The 17941-nt window shown below is 51.9% G+C and overlaps 37 non-coding genes across 37 annotated transcripts; 30 read left to right on the top strand and 7 right to left on the bottom strand.

Annotated features, from left to right (window-relative positions):
- Positions 1–209: 209 nt before the first annotated feature.
- Positions 210–281, top strand: Trnae-uuc (transfer RNA glutamic acid (anticodon UUC)). The gene has a single exon. It is a non-coding gene; the product is annotated as a tRNA-Glu (tRNA).
- A 257-nt stretch (positions 282–538) lies between these two features.
- Trnai-aau (transfer RNA isoleucine (anticodon AAU)) lies at positions 539–612 on the top strand. Its single transcript has one exon. It is a non-coding gene; the product is annotated as a tRNA-Ile (tRNA).
- A 741-nt stretch (positions 613–1353) lies between these two features.
- Positions 1354–1425, bottom strand: Trnag-ucc (transfer RNA glycine (anticodon UCC)). The gene has a single exon. It is a non-coding gene; the product is annotated as a tRNA-Gly (tRNA).
- A 331-nt stretch (positions 1426–1756) lies between these two features.
- Positions 1757–1827, top strand: Trnag-gcc (transfer RNA glycine (anticodon GCC)). Its single transcript has one exon. It is a non-coding gene; the product is annotated as a tRNA-Gly (tRNA).
- Positions 1828–2120: 293 nt separating this feature from the next.
- Positions 2121–2193, top strand: Trnam-cau (transfer RNA methionine (anticodon CAU)). The gene has a single exon. It is a non-coding gene; the product is annotated as a tRNA-Met (tRNA).
- A 456-nt stretch (positions 2194–2649) lies between these two features.
- On the top strand, positions 2650–2721 carry Trnae-uuc (transfer RNA glutamic acid (anticodon UUC)). Its single transcript has one exon. It is a non-coding gene; the product is annotated as a tRNA-Glu (tRNA).
- A 257-nt stretch (positions 2722–2978) lies between these two features.
- Trnai-aau (transfer RNA isoleucine (anticodon AAU)) lies at positions 2979–3052 on the top strand. The gene has a single exon. It is a non-coding gene; the product is annotated as a tRNA-Ile (tRNA).
- A 741-nt stretch (positions 3053–3793) lies between these two features.
- Trnag-ucc (transfer RNA glycine (anticodon UCC)) lies at positions 3794–3865 on the bottom strand. The gene has a single exon. It is a non-coding gene; the product is annotated as a tRNA-Gly (tRNA).
- A 331-nt stretch (positions 3866–4196) lies between these two features.
- Positions 4197–4267, top strand: Trnag-gcc (transfer RNA glycine (anticodon GCC)). The gene has a single exon. It is a non-coding gene; the product is annotated as a tRNA-Gly (tRNA).
- A 293-nt stretch (positions 4268–4560) lies between these two features.
- On the top strand, positions 4561–4633 carry Trnam-cau (transfer RNA methionine (anticodon CAU)). Its single transcript has one exon. It is a non-coding gene; the product is annotated as a tRNA-Met (tRNA).
- Positions 4634–5089: 456 nt separating this feature from the next.
- Positions 5090–5161, top strand: Trnae-uuc (transfer RNA glutamic acid (anticodon UUC)). The gene has a single exon. It is a non-coding gene; the product is annotated as a tRNA-Glu (tRNA).
- A 257-nt stretch (positions 5162–5418) lies between these two features.
- Trnai-aau (transfer RNA isoleucine (anticodon AAU)) lies at positions 5419–5492 on the top strand. Its single transcript has one exon. It is a non-coding gene; the product is annotated as a tRNA-Ile (tRNA).
- Positions 5493–6233: 741 nt separating this feature from the next.
- On the bottom strand, positions 6234–6305 carry Trnag-ucc (transfer RNA glycine (anticodon UCC)). Its single transcript has one exon. It is a non-coding gene; the product is annotated as a tRNA-Gly (tRNA).
- A 331-nt stretch (positions 6306–6636) lies between these two features.
- On the top strand, positions 6637–6707 carry Trnag-gcc (transfer RNA glycine (anticodon GCC)). The gene has a single exon. It is a non-coding gene; the product is annotated as a tRNA-Gly (tRNA).
- Positions 6708–7000: 293 nt separating this feature from the next.
- On the top strand, positions 7001–7073 carry Trnai-aau (transfer RNA isoleucine (anticodon AAU)). Its single transcript has one exon. It is a non-coding gene; the product is annotated as a tRNA-Ile (tRNA).
- A 456-nt stretch (positions 7074–7529) lies between these two features.
- Positions 7530–7601, top strand: Trnae-uuc (transfer RNA glutamic acid (anticodon UUC)). The gene has a single exon. It is a non-coding gene; the product is annotated as a tRNA-Glu (tRNA).
- Positions 7602–7858: 257 nt separating this feature from the next.
- Positions 7859–7932, top strand: Trnai-aau (transfer RNA isoleucine (anticodon AAU)). The gene has a single exon. It is a non-coding gene; the product is annotated as a tRNA-Ile (tRNA).
- Positions 7933–8673: 741 nt separating this feature from the next.
- Positions 8674–8745, bottom strand: Trnag-ucc (transfer RNA glycine (anticodon UCC)). Its single transcript has one exon. It is a non-coding gene; the product is annotated as a tRNA-Gly (tRNA).
- A 331-nt stretch (positions 8746–9076) lies between these two features.
- Positions 9077–9147, top strand: Trnag-gcc (transfer RNA glycine (anticodon GCC)). Its single transcript has one exon. It is a non-coding gene; the product is annotated as a tRNA-Gly (tRNA).
- A 293-nt stretch (positions 9148–9440) lies between these two features.
- Trnam-cau (transfer RNA methionine (anticodon CAU)) lies at positions 9441–9513 on the top strand. The gene has a single exon. It is a non-coding gene; the product is annotated as a tRNA-Met (tRNA).
- A 456-nt stretch (positions 9514–9969) lies between these two features.
- On the top strand, positions 9970–10041 carry Trnae-uuc (transfer RNA glutamic acid (anticodon UUC)). Its single transcript has one exon. It is a non-coding gene; the product is annotated as a tRNA-Glu (tRNA).
- A 257-nt stretch (positions 10042–10298) lies between these two features.
- On the top strand, positions 10299–10372 carry Trnai-aau (transfer RNA isoleucine (anticodon AAU)). The gene has a single exon. It is a non-coding gene; the product is annotated as a tRNA-Ile (tRNA).
- Positions 10373–11113: 741 nt separating this feature from the next.
- Positions 11114–11185, bottom strand: Trnag-ucc (transfer RNA glycine (anticodon UCC)). The gene has a single exon. It is a non-coding gene; the product is annotated as a tRNA-Gly (tRNA).
- A 331-nt stretch (positions 11186–11516) lies between these two features.
- Trnag-gcc (transfer RNA glycine (anticodon GCC)) lies at positions 11517–11587 on the top strand. Its single transcript has one exon. It is a non-coding gene; the product is annotated as a tRNA-Gly (tRNA).
- A 293-nt stretch (positions 11588–11880) lies between these two features.
- On the top strand, positions 11881–11953 carry Trnam-cau (transfer RNA methionine (anticodon CAU)). Its single transcript has one exon. It is a non-coding gene; the product is annotated as a tRNA-Met (tRNA).
- A 456-nt stretch (positions 11954–12409) lies between these two features.
- Positions 12410–12481, top strand: Trnae-uuc (transfer RNA glutamic acid (anticodon UUC)). Its single transcript has one exon. It is a non-coding gene; the product is annotated as a tRNA-Glu (tRNA).
- Positions 12482–12738: 257 nt separating this feature from the next.
- On the top strand, positions 12739–12812 carry Trnai-aau (transfer RNA isoleucine (anticodon AAU)). Its single transcript has one exon. It is a non-coding gene; the product is annotated as a tRNA-Ile (tRNA).
- A 741-nt stretch (positions 12813–13553) lies between these two features.
- Positions 13554–13625, bottom strand: Trnag-ucc (transfer RNA glycine (anticodon UCC)). Its single transcript has one exon. It is a non-coding gene; the product is annotated as a tRNA-Gly (tRNA).
- Positions 13626–13956: 331 nt separating this feature from the next.
- Positions 13957–14027, top strand: Trnag-gcc (transfer RNA glycine (anticodon GCC)). The gene has a single exon. It is a non-coding gene; the product is annotated as a tRNA-Gly (tRNA).
- Positions 14028–14320: 293 nt separating this feature from the next.
- Positions 14321–14393, top strand: Trnat-cgu (transfer RNA threonine (anticodon CGU)). Its single transcript has one exon. It is a non-coding gene; the product is annotated as a tRNA-Thr (tRNA).
- A 456-nt stretch (positions 14394–14849) lies between these two features.
- Trnae-uuc (transfer RNA glutamic acid (anticodon UUC)) lies at positions 14850–14921 on the top strand. The gene has a single exon. It is a non-coding gene; the product is annotated as a tRNA-Glu (tRNA).
- Positions 14922–15178: 257 nt separating this feature from the next.
- Trnai-aau (transfer RNA isoleucine (anticodon AAU)) lies at positions 15179–15252 on the top strand. The gene has a single exon. It is a non-coding gene; the product is annotated as a tRNA-Ile (tRNA).
- Positions 15253–15993: 741 nt separating this feature from the next.
- On the bottom strand, positions 15994–16065 carry Trnag-ucc (transfer RNA glycine (anticodon UCC)). Its single transcript has one exon. It is a non-coding gene; the product is annotated as a tRNA-Gly (tRNA).
- Positions 16066–16396: 331 nt separating this feature from the next.
- Positions 16397–16467, top strand: Trnag-gcc (transfer RNA glycine (anticodon GCC)). Its single transcript has one exon. It is a non-coding gene; the product is annotated as a tRNA-Gly (tRNA).
- A 293-nt stretch (positions 16468–16760) lies between these two features.
- On the top strand, positions 16761–16833 carry Trnam-cau (transfer RNA methionine (anticodon CAU)). Its single transcript has one exon. It is a non-coding gene; the product is annotated as a tRNA-Met (tRNA).
- A 456-nt stretch (positions 16834–17289) lies between these two features.
- On the top strand, positions 17290–17361 carry Trnae-uuc (transfer RNA glutamic acid (anticodon UUC)). Its single transcript has one exon. It is a non-coding gene; the product is annotated as a tRNA-Glu (tRNA).
- Positions 17362–17618: 257 nt separating this feature from the next.
- On the top strand, positions 17619–17692 carry Trnai-aau (transfer RNA isoleucine (anticodon AAU)). The gene has a single exon. It is a non-coding gene; the product is annotated as a tRNA-Ile (tRNA).
- Positions 17693–17941: the final 249 nt, after the last annotated feature.

Below are 17941 nucleotides of genomic sequence, written 5' to 3'. Positions count from 1 at the left end.
GTCTTTACTTGCGAAATAAGTAAATAAATATTACTACTCACAGCTTTGCTTTTCCTCCTACCCCTGTAACAACGAGGCCAAAAGCAACGGACTGTGACTTTTGCCATGCGCGCCTCGGCATGGGAGAGCGAAAAGATGCTCGCAAACAGGGAAAGTGCGACACGGAAAGCCAGTGGAGGGGGTGTAAACCCCAAAAACAAGCGTGCGCGTCCGGTGTGGTCTAGTGGCTAGGATACCTGGCTTTCACCCAGGAGGCCCGGGTTCGATTCCCGGTACCGGAATGTAATTTTTTCGGAACAAATCACGACAAGTTTGGACCCTGCGAAATGCTGTTTCACGTCCTCCTCGCGTTATAGCTACTGGTTCATAAACGTGAGCTGAAAACAGTCGAGAGAAACGGGCACGCAATGAAATTACTACGAGCAGCGGAATAAAGGGAGAAGAGACCCTGGTCCACTGTTGGACTGCTACCATAGAAATGTTACCTGTAAATACGCAGAGCCACTCCCTCTAAGCGCTGGAAGACGGAGTGCACCGAGGCCCGTTAGCTCAGTTGGTTAGAGCGTCGTGCTAATAACGCGAAGGTCGTGGGTTCGATCCCCCCACGGGCCACTTCGATTTTACTACTTCAAAAAGGCAACGCCGATTTCCCCGGGCAAGTATGGTGACAAAGAAATCGTCACATTGTGTGGGAGCTGATAGGGGACCCGAAAGAGACTTGTCGGGACGCGCTAAAACACTTCACAGGTCACAGCACGCTGAACACACAGTTTGTCGTCCGATCACCGCTACTGCGCGACGCTGGGCGTTGTCAGTGCTTGGGCGGGTGACCGCCTGCGAACACAGGGCGCTGCCGACAGTTTCAATTCGTATTTCTCTTTTCTCGTCGGTTTCGGAGCTGCAGCGCTATTCGGTCTAGGGCACTGGCGCCACGTTTTGCCTCTCGGTATGCCAAGTCGCGCCGTGCGGCCACAGTGAAATGAAGGAGCGTGTTGTAAAATTTTCAACAAAGAAAAAAAGAAATGTGCTAGTAATAAAACTGAATTTGTCTGACAGAACATGTAAAATCACACAATGCACGATAACAGGCAGCAGGTCTTTACTTGAGGCGTAAGTAATGTTGTGCCCGCCTCGCCATACCTCTCTCAGTCGTTTCGCGTGCTTGTCCTTCTGATATAGGCCGATTGGAGAGCGTCAGCTCTCGCGTCAGCCGAGCAAAGTCGAGACAAGTCGAGACTCAAGCGGAATCGACGCACACAATATAGGGTGGCCTGCAGCCAGTAAGAGGAGGAAAGAAACATTAATTTAATGACGCGTGGCAAAAGTACTCATACGCAGAAGTAAAACGCAGGCTGCGGTGGCCGGGAATCGAACCCGGATCAACTGCTTGGAAGGCAACTATGCTGACCATTACACCACCACCGCACGGTTTTCTTGCGCGCACGCCGCGCTGTGTCTGCTTCCCGCCTGTCGGCGGCGGCTGAAGGAGGTCGCAGCAGCAGGCGCATTACGGGGTAGGCGAGCGCATCCAGACAGCGTCTCTACGCACATTTCGCGTCCTTTGGCAAGAGTCGTCGCGTGCGTGCGCCGCAACACTACTTAGACGATCGCGTTCGGGCGTCATTTTTAAGCAGTGCAGCGCAGGATTCAGCGTTTGTAGCATTCTCTCGAGAGGATGCCACGGCGCTGGACGGCAGTCCCACTTTCCCTTCAGACGTCTGCCGCGGAAAGCACAAGGAAGCTGCAAACTAGCTGAGCATCGGTGGTTCAGTGGTAGAATGCTCGCCTGCCACGCGGGCGGCCCGGGTTCGATTCCCGGCCGATGCATCATTTTGTTTTTTCCCCGATAGTGGAGCTGCGTGTCCTTCGCACTCGAAGTGCGTGGGCCACGAGAATGAACCGCGGGATTCCGTGTGGAAACAACCAAACACGCAGTGCGCACGTCTTCTCGTTTGGACTCCTGCGTGCTATTGTGCATACTGGCGTCGGCCTATCATCGCAAGTTGCCTGCAGCGCCGGGAATGCACGTGTAGTAACAGAAAAAATGAGCCAGCAAGTGCAGACTCTCTACCACTAGTATTTGCTACTTGCCGAGATACCAGAAGGTTTGGCCATCACGTGCCTCGGTAGCGCAGTAGGCAGCGCGTAAGTCTCATAATCTTAAGGTCGTGAGTTCGATCCTCACCCGGGGCATTTAATTTACTTCCGTTCACAGCTAAATTGACGGCTCTGGGGTTGCGAAGGAGCAAAACAGCTTGTAGTTTGTTATCCATAAGGCTTCAACAACTCAGCGTGAAAATGCTTACTTCCCGTTATTACTACTTGCAGTTCTTTTGTGAAATTTTCAAGAAAAAATGTACTAGTAATAAAACTGAATTTCGTATGATATAACATGTAAAGTCACACAGTGTATGACCTGCTATATAATGACAGGCTGCAGGTCTTTACTTGCGAAATAAGTAAATAAATATTACTACTCACAGCTTTGCTTTTCCTCCTACCCCTGTAACAACGAGGCCAAAAGCAACGGACTGTGACTTTTGCCATGCGCGCCTCGGCATGGGAGAGCGAAAAGATGCTCGCAAACAGGGAAAGTGCGACACGGAAAGCCAGTGGAGGGGGTGTAAACCCCAAAAACAAGCGTGCGCGTCCGGTGTGGTCTAGTGGCTAGGATACCTGGCTTTCACCCAGGAGGCCCGGGTTCGATTCCCGGTACCGGAATGTAATTTTTTCGGAACAAATCACGACAAGTTTGGACCCTGCGAAATGCTGTTTCACGTCCTCCTCGCGTTATAGCTACTGGTTCATAAACGTGAGCTGAAAACAGTCGAGAGAAACGGGCACGCAATGAAATTACTACGAGCAGCGGAATAAAGGGAGAAGAGACCCTGGTCCACTGTTGGACTGCTACCATAGAAATGTTACCTGTAAATACGCAGAGCCACTCCCTCTAAGCGCTGGAAGACGGAGTGCACCGAGGCCCGTTAGCTCAGTTGGTTAGAGCGTCGTGCTAATAACGCGAAGGTCGTGGGTTCGATCCCCCCACGGGCCACTTCGATTTTACTACTTCAAAAAGGCAACGCCGATTTCCCCGGGCAAGTATGGTGACAAAGAAATCGTCACATTGTGTGGGAGCTGATAGGGGACCCGAAAGAGACTTGTCGGGACGCGCTAAAACACTTCACAGGTCACAGCACGCTGAACACACAGTTTGTCGTCCGATCACCGCTACTGCGCGACGCTGGGCGTTGTCAGTGCTTGGGCGGGTGACCGCCTGCGAACACAGGGCGCTGCCGACAGTTTCAATTCGTATTTCTCTTTTCTCGTCGGTTTCGGAGCTGCAGCGCTATTCGGTCTAGGGCACTGGCGCCACGTTTTGCCTCTCGGTATGCCAAGTCGCGCCGTGCGGCCACAGTGAAATGAAGGAGCGTGTTGTAAAATTTTCAACAAAGAAAAAAAGAAATGTGCTAGTAATAAAACTGAATTTGTCTGACAGAACATGTAAAATCACACAATGCACGATAACAGGCAGCAGGTCTTTACTTGAGGCGTAAGTAATGTTGTGCCCGCCTCGCCATACCTCTCTCAGTCGTTTCGCGTGCTTGTCCTTCTGATATAGGCCGATTGGAGAGCGTCAGCTCTCGCGTCAGCCGAGCAAAGTCGAGACAAGTCGAGACTCAAGCGGAATCGACGCACACAATATAGGGTGGCCTGCAGCCAGTAAGAGGAGGAAAGAAACATTAATTTAATGACGCGTGGCAAAAGTACTCATACGCAGAAGTAAAACGCAGGCTGCGGTGGCCGGGAATCGAACCCGGATCAACTGCTTGGAAGGCAACTATGCTGACCATTACACCACCACCGCACGGTTTTCTTGCGCGCACGCCGCGCTGTGTCTGCTTCCCGCCTGTCGGCGGCGGCTGAAGGTGGTCGCAGCAGCAGGCGCATTACGGGGTAGGCGAGCGCATCCAGACAGCGTCTCTACGCACATTTCGCGTCCTTTGGCAAGAGTCGTCGCGTGCGTGCGCCGCAACACTACTTAGACGATCGCGTTCGGGCGTCATTTTTAAGCAGTGCAGCGCAGGATTCAGCGTTTGTAGCATTCTCTCGAGAGGATGCCACGGCGCTGGACGGCAGTCCCACTTTCCCTTCAGACGTCTGCCGCGGAAAGCACAAGGAAGCTGCAAACTAGCTGAGCATCGGTGGTTCAGTGGTAGAATGCTCGCCTGCCACGCGGGCGGCCCGGGTTCGATTCCCGGCCGATGCATCATTTTGTTTTTTCCCCGATAGTGGAGCTGCGTGTCCTTCGCACTCGAAGTGCGTGGGCCACGAGAATGAACCGCGGGATTCCGTGTGGAAACAACCAAACACGCAGCGCGCACGTCTTCTCGTTTGGACTCCTGCGTGCTATTGTGCATACTGGCGTCGGCCTATCATCGCAAGTTGCCTGCAGCGCCGGGAATGCACGTGTAGTAACAGAAAAAATGAGCCAGCAAGTGCAGACTCTCTACCACTAGTATTTGCTACTTGCCGAGATACCAGAAGGTTTGGCCATCACGTGCCTCGGTAGCGCAGTAGGCAGCGCGTAAGTCTCATAATCTTAAGGTCGTGAGTTCGATCCTCACCCGGGGCATTTAATTTACTTCCGTTCACAGCTAAATTGACGGCTCTGGGGTTGCGAAGGAGCAAAACAGCTTGTAGTTTGTTATCCATAAGGCTTCAACAACTCAGCGTGAAAATGCTTACTTCCCGTTATTACTACTTGCAGTTCTTTTGTGAAATTTTCAAGAAAAAATGTACTAGTAATAAAACTGAATTTCGTATGATATAACATGTAAAGTCACACAGTGTATGACCTGCTATATAATGACAGGCTGCAGGTCTTTACTTGCGAAATAAGTAAATAAATATTACTACTCACAGCTTTGCTTTTCCTCCTACCCCTGTAACAACGAGGCCAAAAGCAACGGACTGTGACTTTTGCCATGCGCGCCTCGGCATGGGAGAGCGAAAAGATGCTCGCAAACAGGGAAAGTGCGACACGGAAAGCCAGTGGAGGGGGTGTAAACCCCAAAAACAAGCGTGCGCGTCCGGTGTGGTCTAGTGGCTAGGATACCTGGCTTTCACCCAGGAGGCCCGGGTTCGATTCCCGGTACCGGAATGTAATTTTTTCGGAACAAATCACGACAAGTTTGGACCCTGCGAAATGCTGTTTCACGTCCTCCTCGCGTTATAGCTACTGGTTCATAAACGTGAGCTGAAAACAGTCGAGAGAAACGGGCACGCAATGAAATTACTACGAGCAGCGGAATAAAGGGAGAAGAGACCCTGGTCCACTGTTGGACTGCTACCATAGAAATGTTACCTGTAAATACGCAGAGCCACTCCCTCTAAGCGCTGGAAGACGGAGTGCACCGAGGCCCGTTAGCTCAGTTGGTTAGAGCGTCGTGCTAATAACGCGAAGGTCGTGGGTTCGATCCCCCCACGGGCCACTTCGATTTTACTACTTCAAAAAGGCAACGCCGATTTCCCCGGGCAAGTATGGTGACAAAGAAATCGTCACATTGTGTGGGAGCTGATAGGGGACCCGAAAGAGACTTGTCGGGACGCGCTAAAACACTTCACAGGTCACAGCACGCTGAACACACAGTTTGTCGTCCGATCACCGCTACTGCGCGACGCTGGGCGTTGTCAGTGCTTGGGCGGGTGACCGCCTGCGAACACAGGGCGCTGCCGACAGTTTCAATTCGTATTTCTCTTTTCTCGTCGGTTTCGGAGCTGCAGCGCTATTCGGTCTAGGGCACTGGCGCCACGTTTTGCCTCTCGGTATGCCAAGTCGCGCCGTGCGGCCACAGTGAAATGAAGGAGCGTGTTGTAAAATTTTCAACAAAGAAAAAAAGAAATGTGCTAGTAATAAAACTGAATTTGTCTGACAGAACATGTAAAATCACACAATGCACGATAACAGGCAGCAGGTCTTTACTTGAGGCGTAAGTAATGTTGTGCCCGCCTCGCCATACCTCTCTCAGTCGTTTCGCGTGCTTGTCCTTCTGATATAGGCCGATTGGAGAGCGTCAGCTCTCGCGTCAGCCGAGCAAAGTCGAGACAAGTCGAGACTCAAGCGGAATCGACGCACACAATATAGGGTGGCCTGCAGCCAGTAAGAGGAGGAAAGAAACATTAATTTAATGACGCGTGGCAAAAGTACTCATACGCAGAAGTAAAACGCAGGCTGCGGTGGCCGGGAATCGAACCCGGATCAACTGCTTGGAAGGCAACTATGCTGACCATTACACCACCACCGCACGGTTTTCTTGCGCGCACGCCGCGCTGTGTCTGCTTCCCGCCTGTCGGCGGCGGCTGAAGGTGGTCGCAGCAGCAGGCGCATTACGGGGTAGGCGAGCGCATCCAGACAGCGTCTCTACGCACATTTCGCGTCCTTTGGCAAGAGTCGTCGCGTGCGTGCGCCGCAACACTACTTAGACGATCGCGTTCGGGCGTCATTTTTAAGCAGTGCAGCGCAGGATTCAGCGTTTGTAGCATTCTCTCGAGAGGATGCCACGGCGCTGGACGGCAGTCCCACTTTCCCTTCAGACGTCTGCCGCGGAAAGCACAAGGAAGCTGCAAACTAGCTGAGCATCGGTGGTTCAGTGGTAGAATGCTCGCCTGCCACGCGGGCGGCCCGGGTTCGATTCCCGGCCGATGCATCATTTTGTTTTTTCCCCGATAGTGGAGCTGCGTGTCCTTCGCACTCGAAGTGCGTGGGCCACGAGAATGAACCGCGGGATTCCGTGTGGAAACAACCAAACACGCAGCGCGCACGTCTTCTCGTTTGGACTCCTGCGTGCTATTGTGCATACTGGCGTCGGCCTATCATCGCAAGTTGCCTGCAGCGCCGGGAATGCACGTGTAGTAACAGAAAAAATGAGCCAGCAAGTGCAGACTCTCTACCACTAGTATTTGCTACTTGCCGAGATACCAGAAGGTTTGGCCATCACGTGCCTCGGTAGCGCAGTAGGCAGCGCGTAAGTCAAATAATCTTAAGGTCGTGAGTTCGATCCTCACCCGGGGCATTTAATTTACTTCCGTTCACAGCTAAATTGACGGCTCTGGGGTTGCGAAGGAGCAAAACAGCTTGTAGTTTGTTATCCATAAGGCTTCAACAACTCAGCGTGAAAATGCTTACTTCCCGTTATTACTACTTGCAGTTCTTTTGTGAAATTTTCAAGAAAAAATGTACTAGTAATAAAACTGAATTTCGTATGATATAACATGTAAAGTCACACAGTGTATGACCTGCTATATAATGACAGGCTGCAGGTCTTTACTTGCGAAATAAGTAAATAAATATTACTACTCACAGCTTTGCTTTTCCTCCTACCCCTGTAACAACGAGGCCAAAAGCAACGGACTGTGACTTTTGCCATGCGCGCCTCGGCATGGGAGAGCGAAAAGATGCTCGCAAACAGGGAAAGTGCGACACGGAAAGCCAGTGGAGGGGGTGTAAACCCCAAAAATAAGCGTGCGCGTCCGGTGTGGTCTAGTGGCTAGGATACCTGGCTTTCACCCAGGAGGCCCGGGTTCGATTCCCGGTACCGGAATGTAATTTTTTCGGAACAAATCACGACAAGTTTGGACCCTGCGAAATGCTGTTTCACGTCCTCCTCGCGTTATAGCTACTGGTTCATAAACGTGAGCTGAAAACAGTCGAGAGAAACGGGCACGCAATGAAATTACTACGAGCAGCGGAATAAAGGGAGAAGAGACCCTGGTCCACTGTTGGACTGCTACCATAGAAATGTTACCTGTAAATACGCAGAGCCACTCCCTCTAAGCGCTGGAAGACGGAGTGCACCGAGGCCCGTTAGCTCAGTTGGTTAGAGCGTCGTGCTAATAACGCGAAGGTCGTGGGTTCGATCCCCCCACGGGCCACTTCGATTTTACTACTTCAAAAAGGCAACGCCGATTTCCCCGGGCAAGTATGGTGACAAAGAAATCGTCACATTGTGTGGGAGCTGATAGGGGACCCGAAAGAGACTTGTCGGGACGCGCTAAAACACTTCACAGGTCACAGCACGCTGAACACACAGTTTGTCGTCCGATCACCGCTACTGCGCGACGCTGGGCGTTGTCAGTGCTTGGGCGGGTGACCGCCTGCGAACACAGGGCGCTGCCGACAGTTTCAATTCGTATTTCTCTTTTCTCGTCGGTTTCGGAGCTGCAGCGCTATTCGGTCTAGGGCACTGGCGCCACGTTTTGCCTCTCGGTATGCCAAGTCGCGCCGTGCGGCCACAGTGAAATGAAGGAGCGTGTTGTAAAATTTTCAACAAAGAAAAAAAGAAATGTGCTAGTAATAAAACTGAATTTGTCTGACAGAACATGTAAAATCACACAATGCACGATAACAGGCAGCAGGTCTTTACTTGAGGCGTAAGTAATGTTGTGCCCGCCTCGCCATACCTCTCTCAGTCGTTTCGCGTGCTTGTCCTTCTGATATAGGCCGATTGGAGAGCGTCAGCTCTCGCGTCAGCCGAGCAAAGTCGAGACAAGTCGAGACTCAAGCGGAATCGACGCACACAATATAGGGTGGCCTGCAGCCAGTAAGAGGAGGAAAGAAACATTAATTTAATGACGCGTGGCAAAAGTACTCATACGCAGAAGTAAAACGCAGGCTGCGGTGGCCGGGAATCGAACCCGGATCAACTGCTTGGAAGGCAACTATGCTGACCATTACACCACCACCGCACGGTTTTCTTGCGCGCACGCCGCGCTGTGTCTGCTTCCCGCCTGTCGGCGGCGGCTGAAGGTGGTCGCAGCAGCAGGCGCATTACGGGGTAGGCGAGCGCATCCAGACAGCGTCTCTACGCACATTTCGCGTCCTTTGGCAAGAGTCGTCGCGTGCGTGCGCCGCAACACTACTTAGACGATCGCGTTCGGGCGTCATTTTTAAGCAGTGCAGCGCAGGATTCAGCGTTTGTAGCATTCTCTCGAGAGGATGCCACGGCGCTGGACGGCAGTCCCACTTTCCCTTCAGACGTCTGCCGCGGAAAGCACAAGGAAGCTGCAAACTAGCTGAGCATCGGTGGTTCAGTGGTAGAATGCTCGCCTGCCACGCGGGCGGCCCGGGTTCGATTCCCGGCCGATGCATCATTTTGTTTTTTCCCCGATAGTGGAGCTGCGTGTCCTTCGCACTCGAAGTGCGTGGGCCACGAGAATGAACCGCGGGATTCCGTGTGGAAACAACCAAACACGCAGCGCGCACGTCTTCTCGTTTGGACTCCTGCGTGCTATTGTGCATACTGGCGTCGGCCTATCATCGCAAGTTGCCTGCAGCGCCGGGAATGCACGTGTAGTAACAGAAAAAATGAGCCAGCAAGTGCAGACTCTCTACCACTAGTATTTGCTACTTGCCGAGATACCAGAAGGTTTGGCCATCACGTGCCTCGGTAGCGCAGTAGGCAGCGCGTAAGTCTCATAATCTTAAGGTCGTGAGTTCGATCCTCACCCGGGGCATTTAATTTACTTCCGTTCACAGCTAAATTGACGGCTCTGGGGTTGCGAAGGAGCAAAACAGCTTGTAGTTTGTTATCCATAAGGCTTCAACAACTCAGCGTGAAAATGCTTACTTCCCGTTATTACTACTTGCAGTTCTTTTGTGAAATTTTCAAGAAAAAATGTACTAGTAATAAAACTGAATTTCGTATGATATAACATGTAAAGTCACACAGTGTATGACCTGCTATATAATGACAGGCTGCAGGTCTTTACTTGCGAAATAAGTAAATAAATATTACTACTCACAGCTTTGCTTTTCCTCCTACCCCTGTAACAACGAGGCCAAAAGCAACGGACTGTGACTTTTGCCATGCGCGCCTCGGCATGGGAGAGCGAAAAGATGCTCGCAAACAGGGAAAGTGCGACACGGAAAGCCAGTGGAGGGGGTGTAAACCCCAAAAATAAGCGTGCGCGTCCGGTGTGGTCTAGTGGCTAGGATACCTGGCTTTCACCCAGGAGGCCCGGGTTCGATTCCCGGTACCGGAATGTAATTTTTTCGGAACAAATCACGACAAGTTTGGACCCTGCGAAATGCTGTTTCACGTCCTCCTCGCGTTATAGCTACTGGTTCATAAACGTGAGCTGAAAACAGTCGAGAGAAACGGGCACGCAATGAAATTACTACGAGCAGCGGAATAAAGGGAGAAGAGACCCTGGTCCACTGTTGGACTGCTACCATAGAAATGTTACCTGTAAATACGCAGAGCCACTCCCTCTAAGCGCTGGAAGACGGAGTGCACCGAGGCCCGTTAGCTCAGTTGGTTAGAGCGTCGTGCTAATAACGCGAAGGTCGTGGGTTCGATCCCCCCACGGGCCACTTCGATTTTACTACTTCAAAAAGGCAACGCCGATTTCCCCGGGCAAGTATGGTGACAAAGAAATCGTCACATTGTGTGGGAGCTGATAGGGGACCCGAAAGAGACTTGTCGGGACGCGCTAAAACACTTCACAGGTCACAGCACGCTGAACACACAGTTTGTCGTCCGATCACCGCTACTGCGCGACGCTGGGCGTTGTCAGTGCTTGGGCGGGTGACCGCCTGCGAACACAGGGCGCTGCCGACAGTTTCAATTCGTATTTCTCTTTTCTCGTCGGTTTCGGAGCTGCAGCGCTATTCGGTCTAGGGCACTGGCGCCACGTTTTGCCTCTCGGTATGCCAAGTCGCGCCGTGCGGCCACAGTGAAATGAAGGAGCGTGTTGTAAAATTTTCAACAAAGAAAAAAAGAAATGTGCTAGTAATAAAACTGAATTTGTCTGACAGAACATGTAAAATCACACAATGCACGATAACAGGCAGCAGGTCTTTACTTGAGGCGTAAGTAATGTTGTGCCCGCCTCGCCATACCTCTCTCAGTCGTTTCGCGTGCTTGTCCTTCTGATATAGGCCGATTGGAGAGCGTCAGCTCTCGCGTCAGCCGAGCAAAGTCGAGACAAGTCGAGACTCAAGCGGAATCGACGCACACAATATAGGGTGGCCTGCAGCCAGTAAGAGGAGGAAAGAAACATTAATTTAATGACGCGTGGCAAAAGTACTCATACGCAGAAGTAAAACGCAGGCTGCGGTGGCCGGGAATCGAACCCGGATCAACTGCTTGGAAGGCAACTATGCTGACCATTACACCACCACCGCACGGTTTTCTTGCGCGCACGCCGCGCTGTGTCTGCTTCCCGCCTGTCGGCGGCGGCTGAAGGTGGTCGCAGCAGCAGGCGCATTACGGGGTAGGCGAGCGCATCCAGACAGCGTCTCTACGCACATTTCGCGTCCTTTGGCAAGAGTCGTCGCGTGCGTGCGCCGCAACACTACTTAGACGATCGCGTTCGGGCGTCATTTTTAAGCAGTGCAGCGCAGGATTCAGCGTTTGTAGCATTCTCTCGAGAGGATGCCACGGCGCTGGACGGCAGTCCCACTTTCCCTTCAGACGTCTGCCGCGGAAAGCACAAGGAAGCTGCAAACTAGCTGAGCATCGGTGGTTCAGTGGTAGAATGCTCGCCTGCCACGCGGGCGGCCCGGGTTCGATTCCCGGCCGATGCATCATTTTGTTTTTTCCCCGATAGTGGAGCTGCGTGTCCTTCGCACTCGAAGTGCGTGGGCCACGAGAATGAACCGCGGGATTCCGTGTGGAAACAACCAAACACGCAGCGCGCACGTCTTCTCGTTTGGACTCCTGCGTGCTATTGTGCATACTGGCGTCGGCCTATCATCGCAAGTTGCCTGCAGCGCCGGGAATGCACGTGTAGTAACAGAAAAAATGAGCCAGCAAGTGCAGACTCTCTACCACTAGTATTTGCTACTTGCCGAGATACCAGAAGGTTTGGCCATCACGTGCCTCGGTAGCGCAGTAGGCAGCGCGTAAGTCTCATAATCTTAAGGTCGTGAGTTCGATCCTCACCCGGGGCATTTAATTTACTTCCGTTCACAGCTAAATTGACGGCTCTGGGGTTGCGAAGGAGCAAAACAGCTTGTAGTTTGTTATCCATAAGGCTTCAACAACTCAGCGTGAAAATGCTTACTTCCCGTTATTACTACTTGCAGTTCTTTTGTGAAATTTTCAAGAAAAAATGTACTAGTAATAAAACTGAATTTCGTATGATATAACATGTAAAGTCACACAGTGTATGACCTGCTATATAATGACAGGCTGCAGGTCTTTACTTGCGAAATAAGTAAATAAATATTACTACTCACAGCTTTGCTTTTCCTCCTACCCCTGTAACAACGAGGCCAAAAGCAACGGACTGTGACTTTTGCCATGCGCGCCTCGGCATGGGAGAGCGAAAAGATGCTCGCAAACAGGGAAAGTGCGACACGGAAAGCCAGTGGAGGGGGTGTAAACCCCAAAAATAAGCGTGCGCGTCCGGTGTGGTCTAGTGGCTAGGATACCTGGCTTTCACCCAGGAGGCCCGGGTTCGATTCCCGGTACCGGAATGTAATTTTTTCGGAACAAATCACGACAAGTTTGGACCCTGCGAAATGCTGTTTCACGTCCTCCTCGCGTTATAGCTACTGGTTCATAAACGTGAGCTGAAAACAGTCGAGAGAAACGGGCACGCAATGAAATTACTACGAGCAGCGGAATAAAGGGAGAAGAGACCCTGGTCCACTGTTGGACTGCTACCATAGAAATGTTACCTGTAAATACGCAGAGCCACTCCCTCTAAGCGCTGGAAGACGGAGTGCACCGAGGCCCGTTAGCTCAGTTGGTTAGAGCGTCGTGCTAATAACGCGAAGGTCGTGGGTTCGATCCCCCCACGGGCCACTTCGATTTTACTACTTCAAAAAGGCAACGCCGATTTCCCCGGGCAAGTATGGTGACAAAGAAATCGTCACATTGTGTGGGAGCTGATAGGGGACCCGAAAGAGACTTGTCGGGACGCGCTAAAACACTTCACAGGTCACAGCACGCTGAACACACAGTTTGTCGTCCGATCACCGCTACTGCGCGACGCTGGGCGTTGTCAGTGCTTGGGCGGGTGACCGCCTGCGAACACAGGGCGCTGCCGACAGTTTCAATTCGTATTTCTCTTTTCTCGTCGGTTTCGGAGCTGCAGCGCTATTCGGTCTAGGGCACTGGCGCCACGTTTTGCCTCTCGGTATGCCAAGTCGCGCCGTGCGGCCACAGTGAAATGAAGGAGCGTGTTGTAAAATTTTCAACAAAGAAAAAAAGAAATGTGCTAGTAATAAAACTGAATTTGTCTGACAGAACATGTAAAATCACACAATGCACGATAACAGGCAGCAGGTCTTTACTTGAGGCGTAAGTAATGTTGTGCCCGCCTCGCCATACCTCTCTCAGTCGTTTCGCGTGCTTGTCCTTCTGATATAGGCCGATTGGAGAGCGTCAGCTCTCGCGTCAGCCGAGCAAAGTCGAGACAAGTCGAGACTCAAGCGGAATCGACGCACACAATATAGGGTGGCCTGCAGCCAGTAAGAGGAGGAAAGAAACATTAATTTAATGACGCGTGGCAAAAGTACTCATACGCAGAAGTAAAACGCAGGCTGCGGTGGCCGGGAATCGAACCCGGATCAACTGCTTGGAAGGCAACTATGCTGACCATTACACCACCACCGCACGGTTTTCTTGCGCGCACGCCGCGCTGTGTCTGCTTCCCGCCTGTCGGCGGCGGCTGAAGGTGGTCGCAGCAGCAGGCGCATTACGGGGTAGGCGAGCGCATCCAGACAGCGTCTCTACGCACATTTCGCGTCCTTTGGCAAGAGTCGTCGCGTGCGTGCGCCGCAACACTACTTAGACGATCGCGTTCGGGCGTCATTTTTAAGCAGTGCAGCGCAGGATTCAGCGTTTGTAGCATTCTCTCGAGAGGATGCCACGGCGCTGGACGGCAGTCCCACTTTCCCTTCAGACGTCTGCCGCGGAAAGCACAAGGAAGCTGCAAACTAGCTGAGCATCGGTGGTTCAGTGGTAGAATGCTCGCCTGCCACGCGGGCGGCCCGGGTTCGATTCCCGGCCGATGCATCATTTTGTTTTTTCCCCGATAGTGGAGCTGCGTGTCCTTCGCACTCGAAGTGCGTGGGCCACGAGAATGAACCGCGGGATTCCGTGTGGAAACAACCAAACACGCAGCGCGCACGTCTTCTCGTTTGGACTCCTGCGTGCTATTGTGCATACTGGCGTCGGCCTATCATCGCAAGTTGCCTGCAGCGCCGGGAATGCACGTGTAGTAACAGAAAAAATGAGCCAGCAAGTGCAGACTCTCTACCACTAGTATTTGCTACTTGCCGAGATACCAGGAGGTTTGGCCTTCACGTGCCTCGGTAGCGCAGTAGGCAGCGCGTAAGTCTCGTAATCTTAAGGTCGTGAGTTCGATCCTCACCCGGGGCATTTAATTTACTTCCGTTCACAGCTAAATTGACGGCTCTGGGGTTGCGAAGGAGCAAAACAGCTTGTAGTTTGTTATCCATAAGGCTTCAACAACTCAGCGTGAAAATGCTTACTTCCCGTTATTACTACTTGCAGTTCTTTTGTGAAATTTTCAAGAAAAAATGTACTAGTAATAAAACTGAATTTCGTATTATATAACATGTAAAGTCACACAGTGTATGACCTGCTATATAATGACAGGCTGCAGGTCTTTACTTGCGAAATAAGTAAATAAATATTACTACTCACAGCTTTGCTTTTCCTCCTACCCCTGTAACAACGAGGCCAAAAGCAACGGACTGTGACTTTTGCCATGCGCGCCTCGGCATGGGAGAGCGAAAAGATGCTCGCAAACAGGGAAAGTGCGACAAGAAAAGCCAGTGGAGGGGGTGTAAACCCCAAAAACAAGCGTGCGCGTCCGGTGTGGTCTAGTGGCTAGGATACCTGGCTTTCACCCAGGAGGCCCGGGTTCGATTCCCGGTACCGGAATGTAATTTTTTCGGAACAAATCACGACAAGTTTGGACCCTGCGAAATGCTGTTTCACGTCCTCCTCGCGTTATAGCTACTGGTTCATAAACGTGAGCTGAAAACAGTCGAGAGAAACGGGCACGCAATGAAATTACTACAAGCAGCGGAATAAAGGGAGAAGAGACCCTGGTCCACTGTTGGACTGCTACCATAGAAATGTTACCTGTAAATACGCAGAGCCACTCCCTCTAAGCGCTGGAAGACGGAGTGCACCGAGGCCCGTTAGCTCAGTTGGTTAGAGCGTCGTGCTAATAACGCGAAGGTCGTGGGTTCGATCCCCCCACGGGCCACTTCGATTTTACTACTTCAAAAAGGCAACGCCGATTTCCCCGGGCAAGTATGGTGACAAAGAAATCGTCACATTGTGTGGGAGCTGATAGGGGACCCGAAAGAGACTTGTCGGGACGCGCTAAAACACTTCACAGGTCACAGCACGCTGAACACACAGTTTGTCGTCCGATCACCGCTACTGCGCGACGCTGGGCGTTGTCAGTGCTTGGGCGGGTGACCGCCTGCGAACACAGGGCGCTGCCGACAGTTTCAATTCGTATTTCTCTTTTCTCGTCGGTTTCGGAGCTGCAGCGCTATTCGGTCTAGGGCACTGGCGCCACGTTTTGCCTCTCGGTATGCCAAGTCGCGCCGTGCGGCCACAGTGAAATGAAGGAGCGTGTTGTAAAATTTTCAACAAAGAAAAAAAGAAATGTGCTAGTAATAAAACTGAATTTGTCTGACAGAACATGTAAAATCACACAATGCACGATAACAGGCAGCAGGTCTTTACTTGAGGCGTAAGTAATGTTGTGCCCGCCTCGCCATACCTCTCTCAGTCGTTTCGCGTGCTTGTCCTTCTGATATAGGCCGATTGGAGAGCGTCAGCTCTCGCGTCAGCCGAGCAAAGTCGAGACAAGTCGAGACTCAAGCGGAATCGACGCACACAATATAGGGTGGCCTGCAGCCAGTAAGAGGAGGAAAGAAACATTAATTTAATGACGCGTGGCAAAAGTACTCATACGCAGAAGTAAAACTCAGGCTGCGGTGGCCGGGAATCGAACCCGGATCAACTGCTTGGAAGGCAACTATGCTGACCATTACACCACCACCGCACGGTTTTCTTGCGCGCACGCCGCGCTGTGTCTGCTTCCCGCCTGTCGGCGGCGGCTGAAGGTGGTCGCAGCAGCAGGCGCATTACGGGGTAGGCGAGCGCATCCAGACAGCGTCTCTACGCACATTTCGCGTCCTTTGGCAAGAGTCGTCACGTGTGTGCGCCGCAACACTACTTAGACGATCGCGTTCGGGCGTCATTTTTAAGCAGTGCAGCGCAGGATTCAGCGTTTGTAGCATTCTCTCGAGAGGATGCCACGGCGCTGGACGGCAGTCCCACTTTCCCTTCAGACGTCTGCCGCGGAAAGCACAAGGAAGCTGCAAACTAGCTGAGCATCGGTGGTTCAGTGGTAGAATGCTCGCCTGCCACGCGGGCGGCCCGGGTTCGATTCCCGGCCGATGCATCATTTTGTTTTTTCCCCGATAGTGGAGCTGCGTGTCCTTCGCACTCGAAGTGCGTGGGCCACGAGAATGAACCGCGGGATTCCGTGTGGAAACAACCAAACACGCAGCGCGCACGTCTTCTCGTTTGGACTCCTGCGTGCTATTGTGCATACTGGCGTCGGCCTATCATCGCAAGTTGCCTGCAGCGCCGGGAATGCACGTGTAGTAACAGAAAAAATGAGCCAGCAAGTGCAGACTCTCTACCACTAGTATTTGCTACTTGCCGAGATACCAGAAGGTTTGGCCATCACGTGCCTCGGTAGCGCAGTAGGCAGCGCGTAAGTCTCATAATCTTAAGGTCGTGAGTTCGATCCTCACCCGGGGCATTTAATTTACTTCCGTTCACAGCTAAATTGACGGCTCTGGGGTTGCGAAGGAGCAAAACAGCTTGTAGTTTGTTATCCATAAGGCTTCAACAACTCAGCGTGAAAATGCTTACTTCCCGTTATTACTACTTGCAGTTCTTTTGTGAAATTTTCAAGAAAAAATGTACTAGTAATAAAACTGAATTTCGTATGATATAACATGTAAAGTCACACAGTGTATGACCTGCTATATAATGACAGGCTGCAGGTCTTTACTTGCGAAATAAGTAAATAAATATTACTACTCACAGCTTTGCTTTTCCTCCTACCCCTGTAACAACGAGGCCAAAAGCAACGGACTGTGACTTTTGCCATGCGCGCCTCGGCATGGGAGAGCGAAAAGATGCTCGCAAACAGGGAAAGTGCGACAAGAAAAGCCAGTGGAGGGGGTGTAAACCCCAAAAACAAGCGTGCGCGTCCGGTGTGGTCTAGTGGCTAGGATACCTGGCTTTCACCCAGGAGGCCCGGGTTCGATTCCCGGTACCGGAATGTAATTTTTTCGGAACAAATCACGACAAGTTTGGACCCTGCGAAATGCTGTTTCACGTCCTCCTCGCGTTATAGCTACTGGTTCATAAACGTGAGCTGAAAACAGTCGAGAGAAACGGGCACGCAATGAAATTACTACAAGCAGCGGAATAAAGGGAGAAGAGACCCTGGTCCACTGTTGGACTGCTACCATAGAAATGTTACCTGTAAATACGCAGAGCCACTCCCTCTAAGCGCTGGAAGACGGAGTGCACCGAGGCCCGTTAGCTCAGTTGGTTAGAGCGTCGTGCTAATAACGCGAAGGTCGTGGGTTCGATCCCCCCACGGGCCACTTCGATTTTACTACTTCAAAAAGGCAACGCCGATTTCCCCGGGCAAGTATGGTGACAAAGAAATCGTCACATTGTGTGGGAGCTGATAGGGGACCCGAAAGAGACTTGTCGGGACGCGCTAAAACACTTCACAGGTCACAGCACGCTGAACACACAGTTTGTCGTCCGATCACCGCTACTGCGCGACGCTGGGCGTTGTCAGTGCTTGGGCGGGTGACCGCCTGCGAACACAGGGCGCTGCCGACAGT

Source organism: Schistocerca gregaria, chromosome 2 (genome assembly GCF_023897955.1).
Source record: "Schistocerca gregaria isolate iqSchGreg1 chromosome 2, iqSchGreg1.2, whole genome shotgun sequence".
In the NCBI taxonomy this organism is placed as follows: Eukaryota; Metazoa; Arthropoda; class Insecta; order Orthoptera; family Acrididae; genus Schistocerca; species Schistocerca gregaria.
Note: the sequence above shows the minus strand (reverse complement) of the source record. Positions and strands in the feature narration are given on the sequence as shown.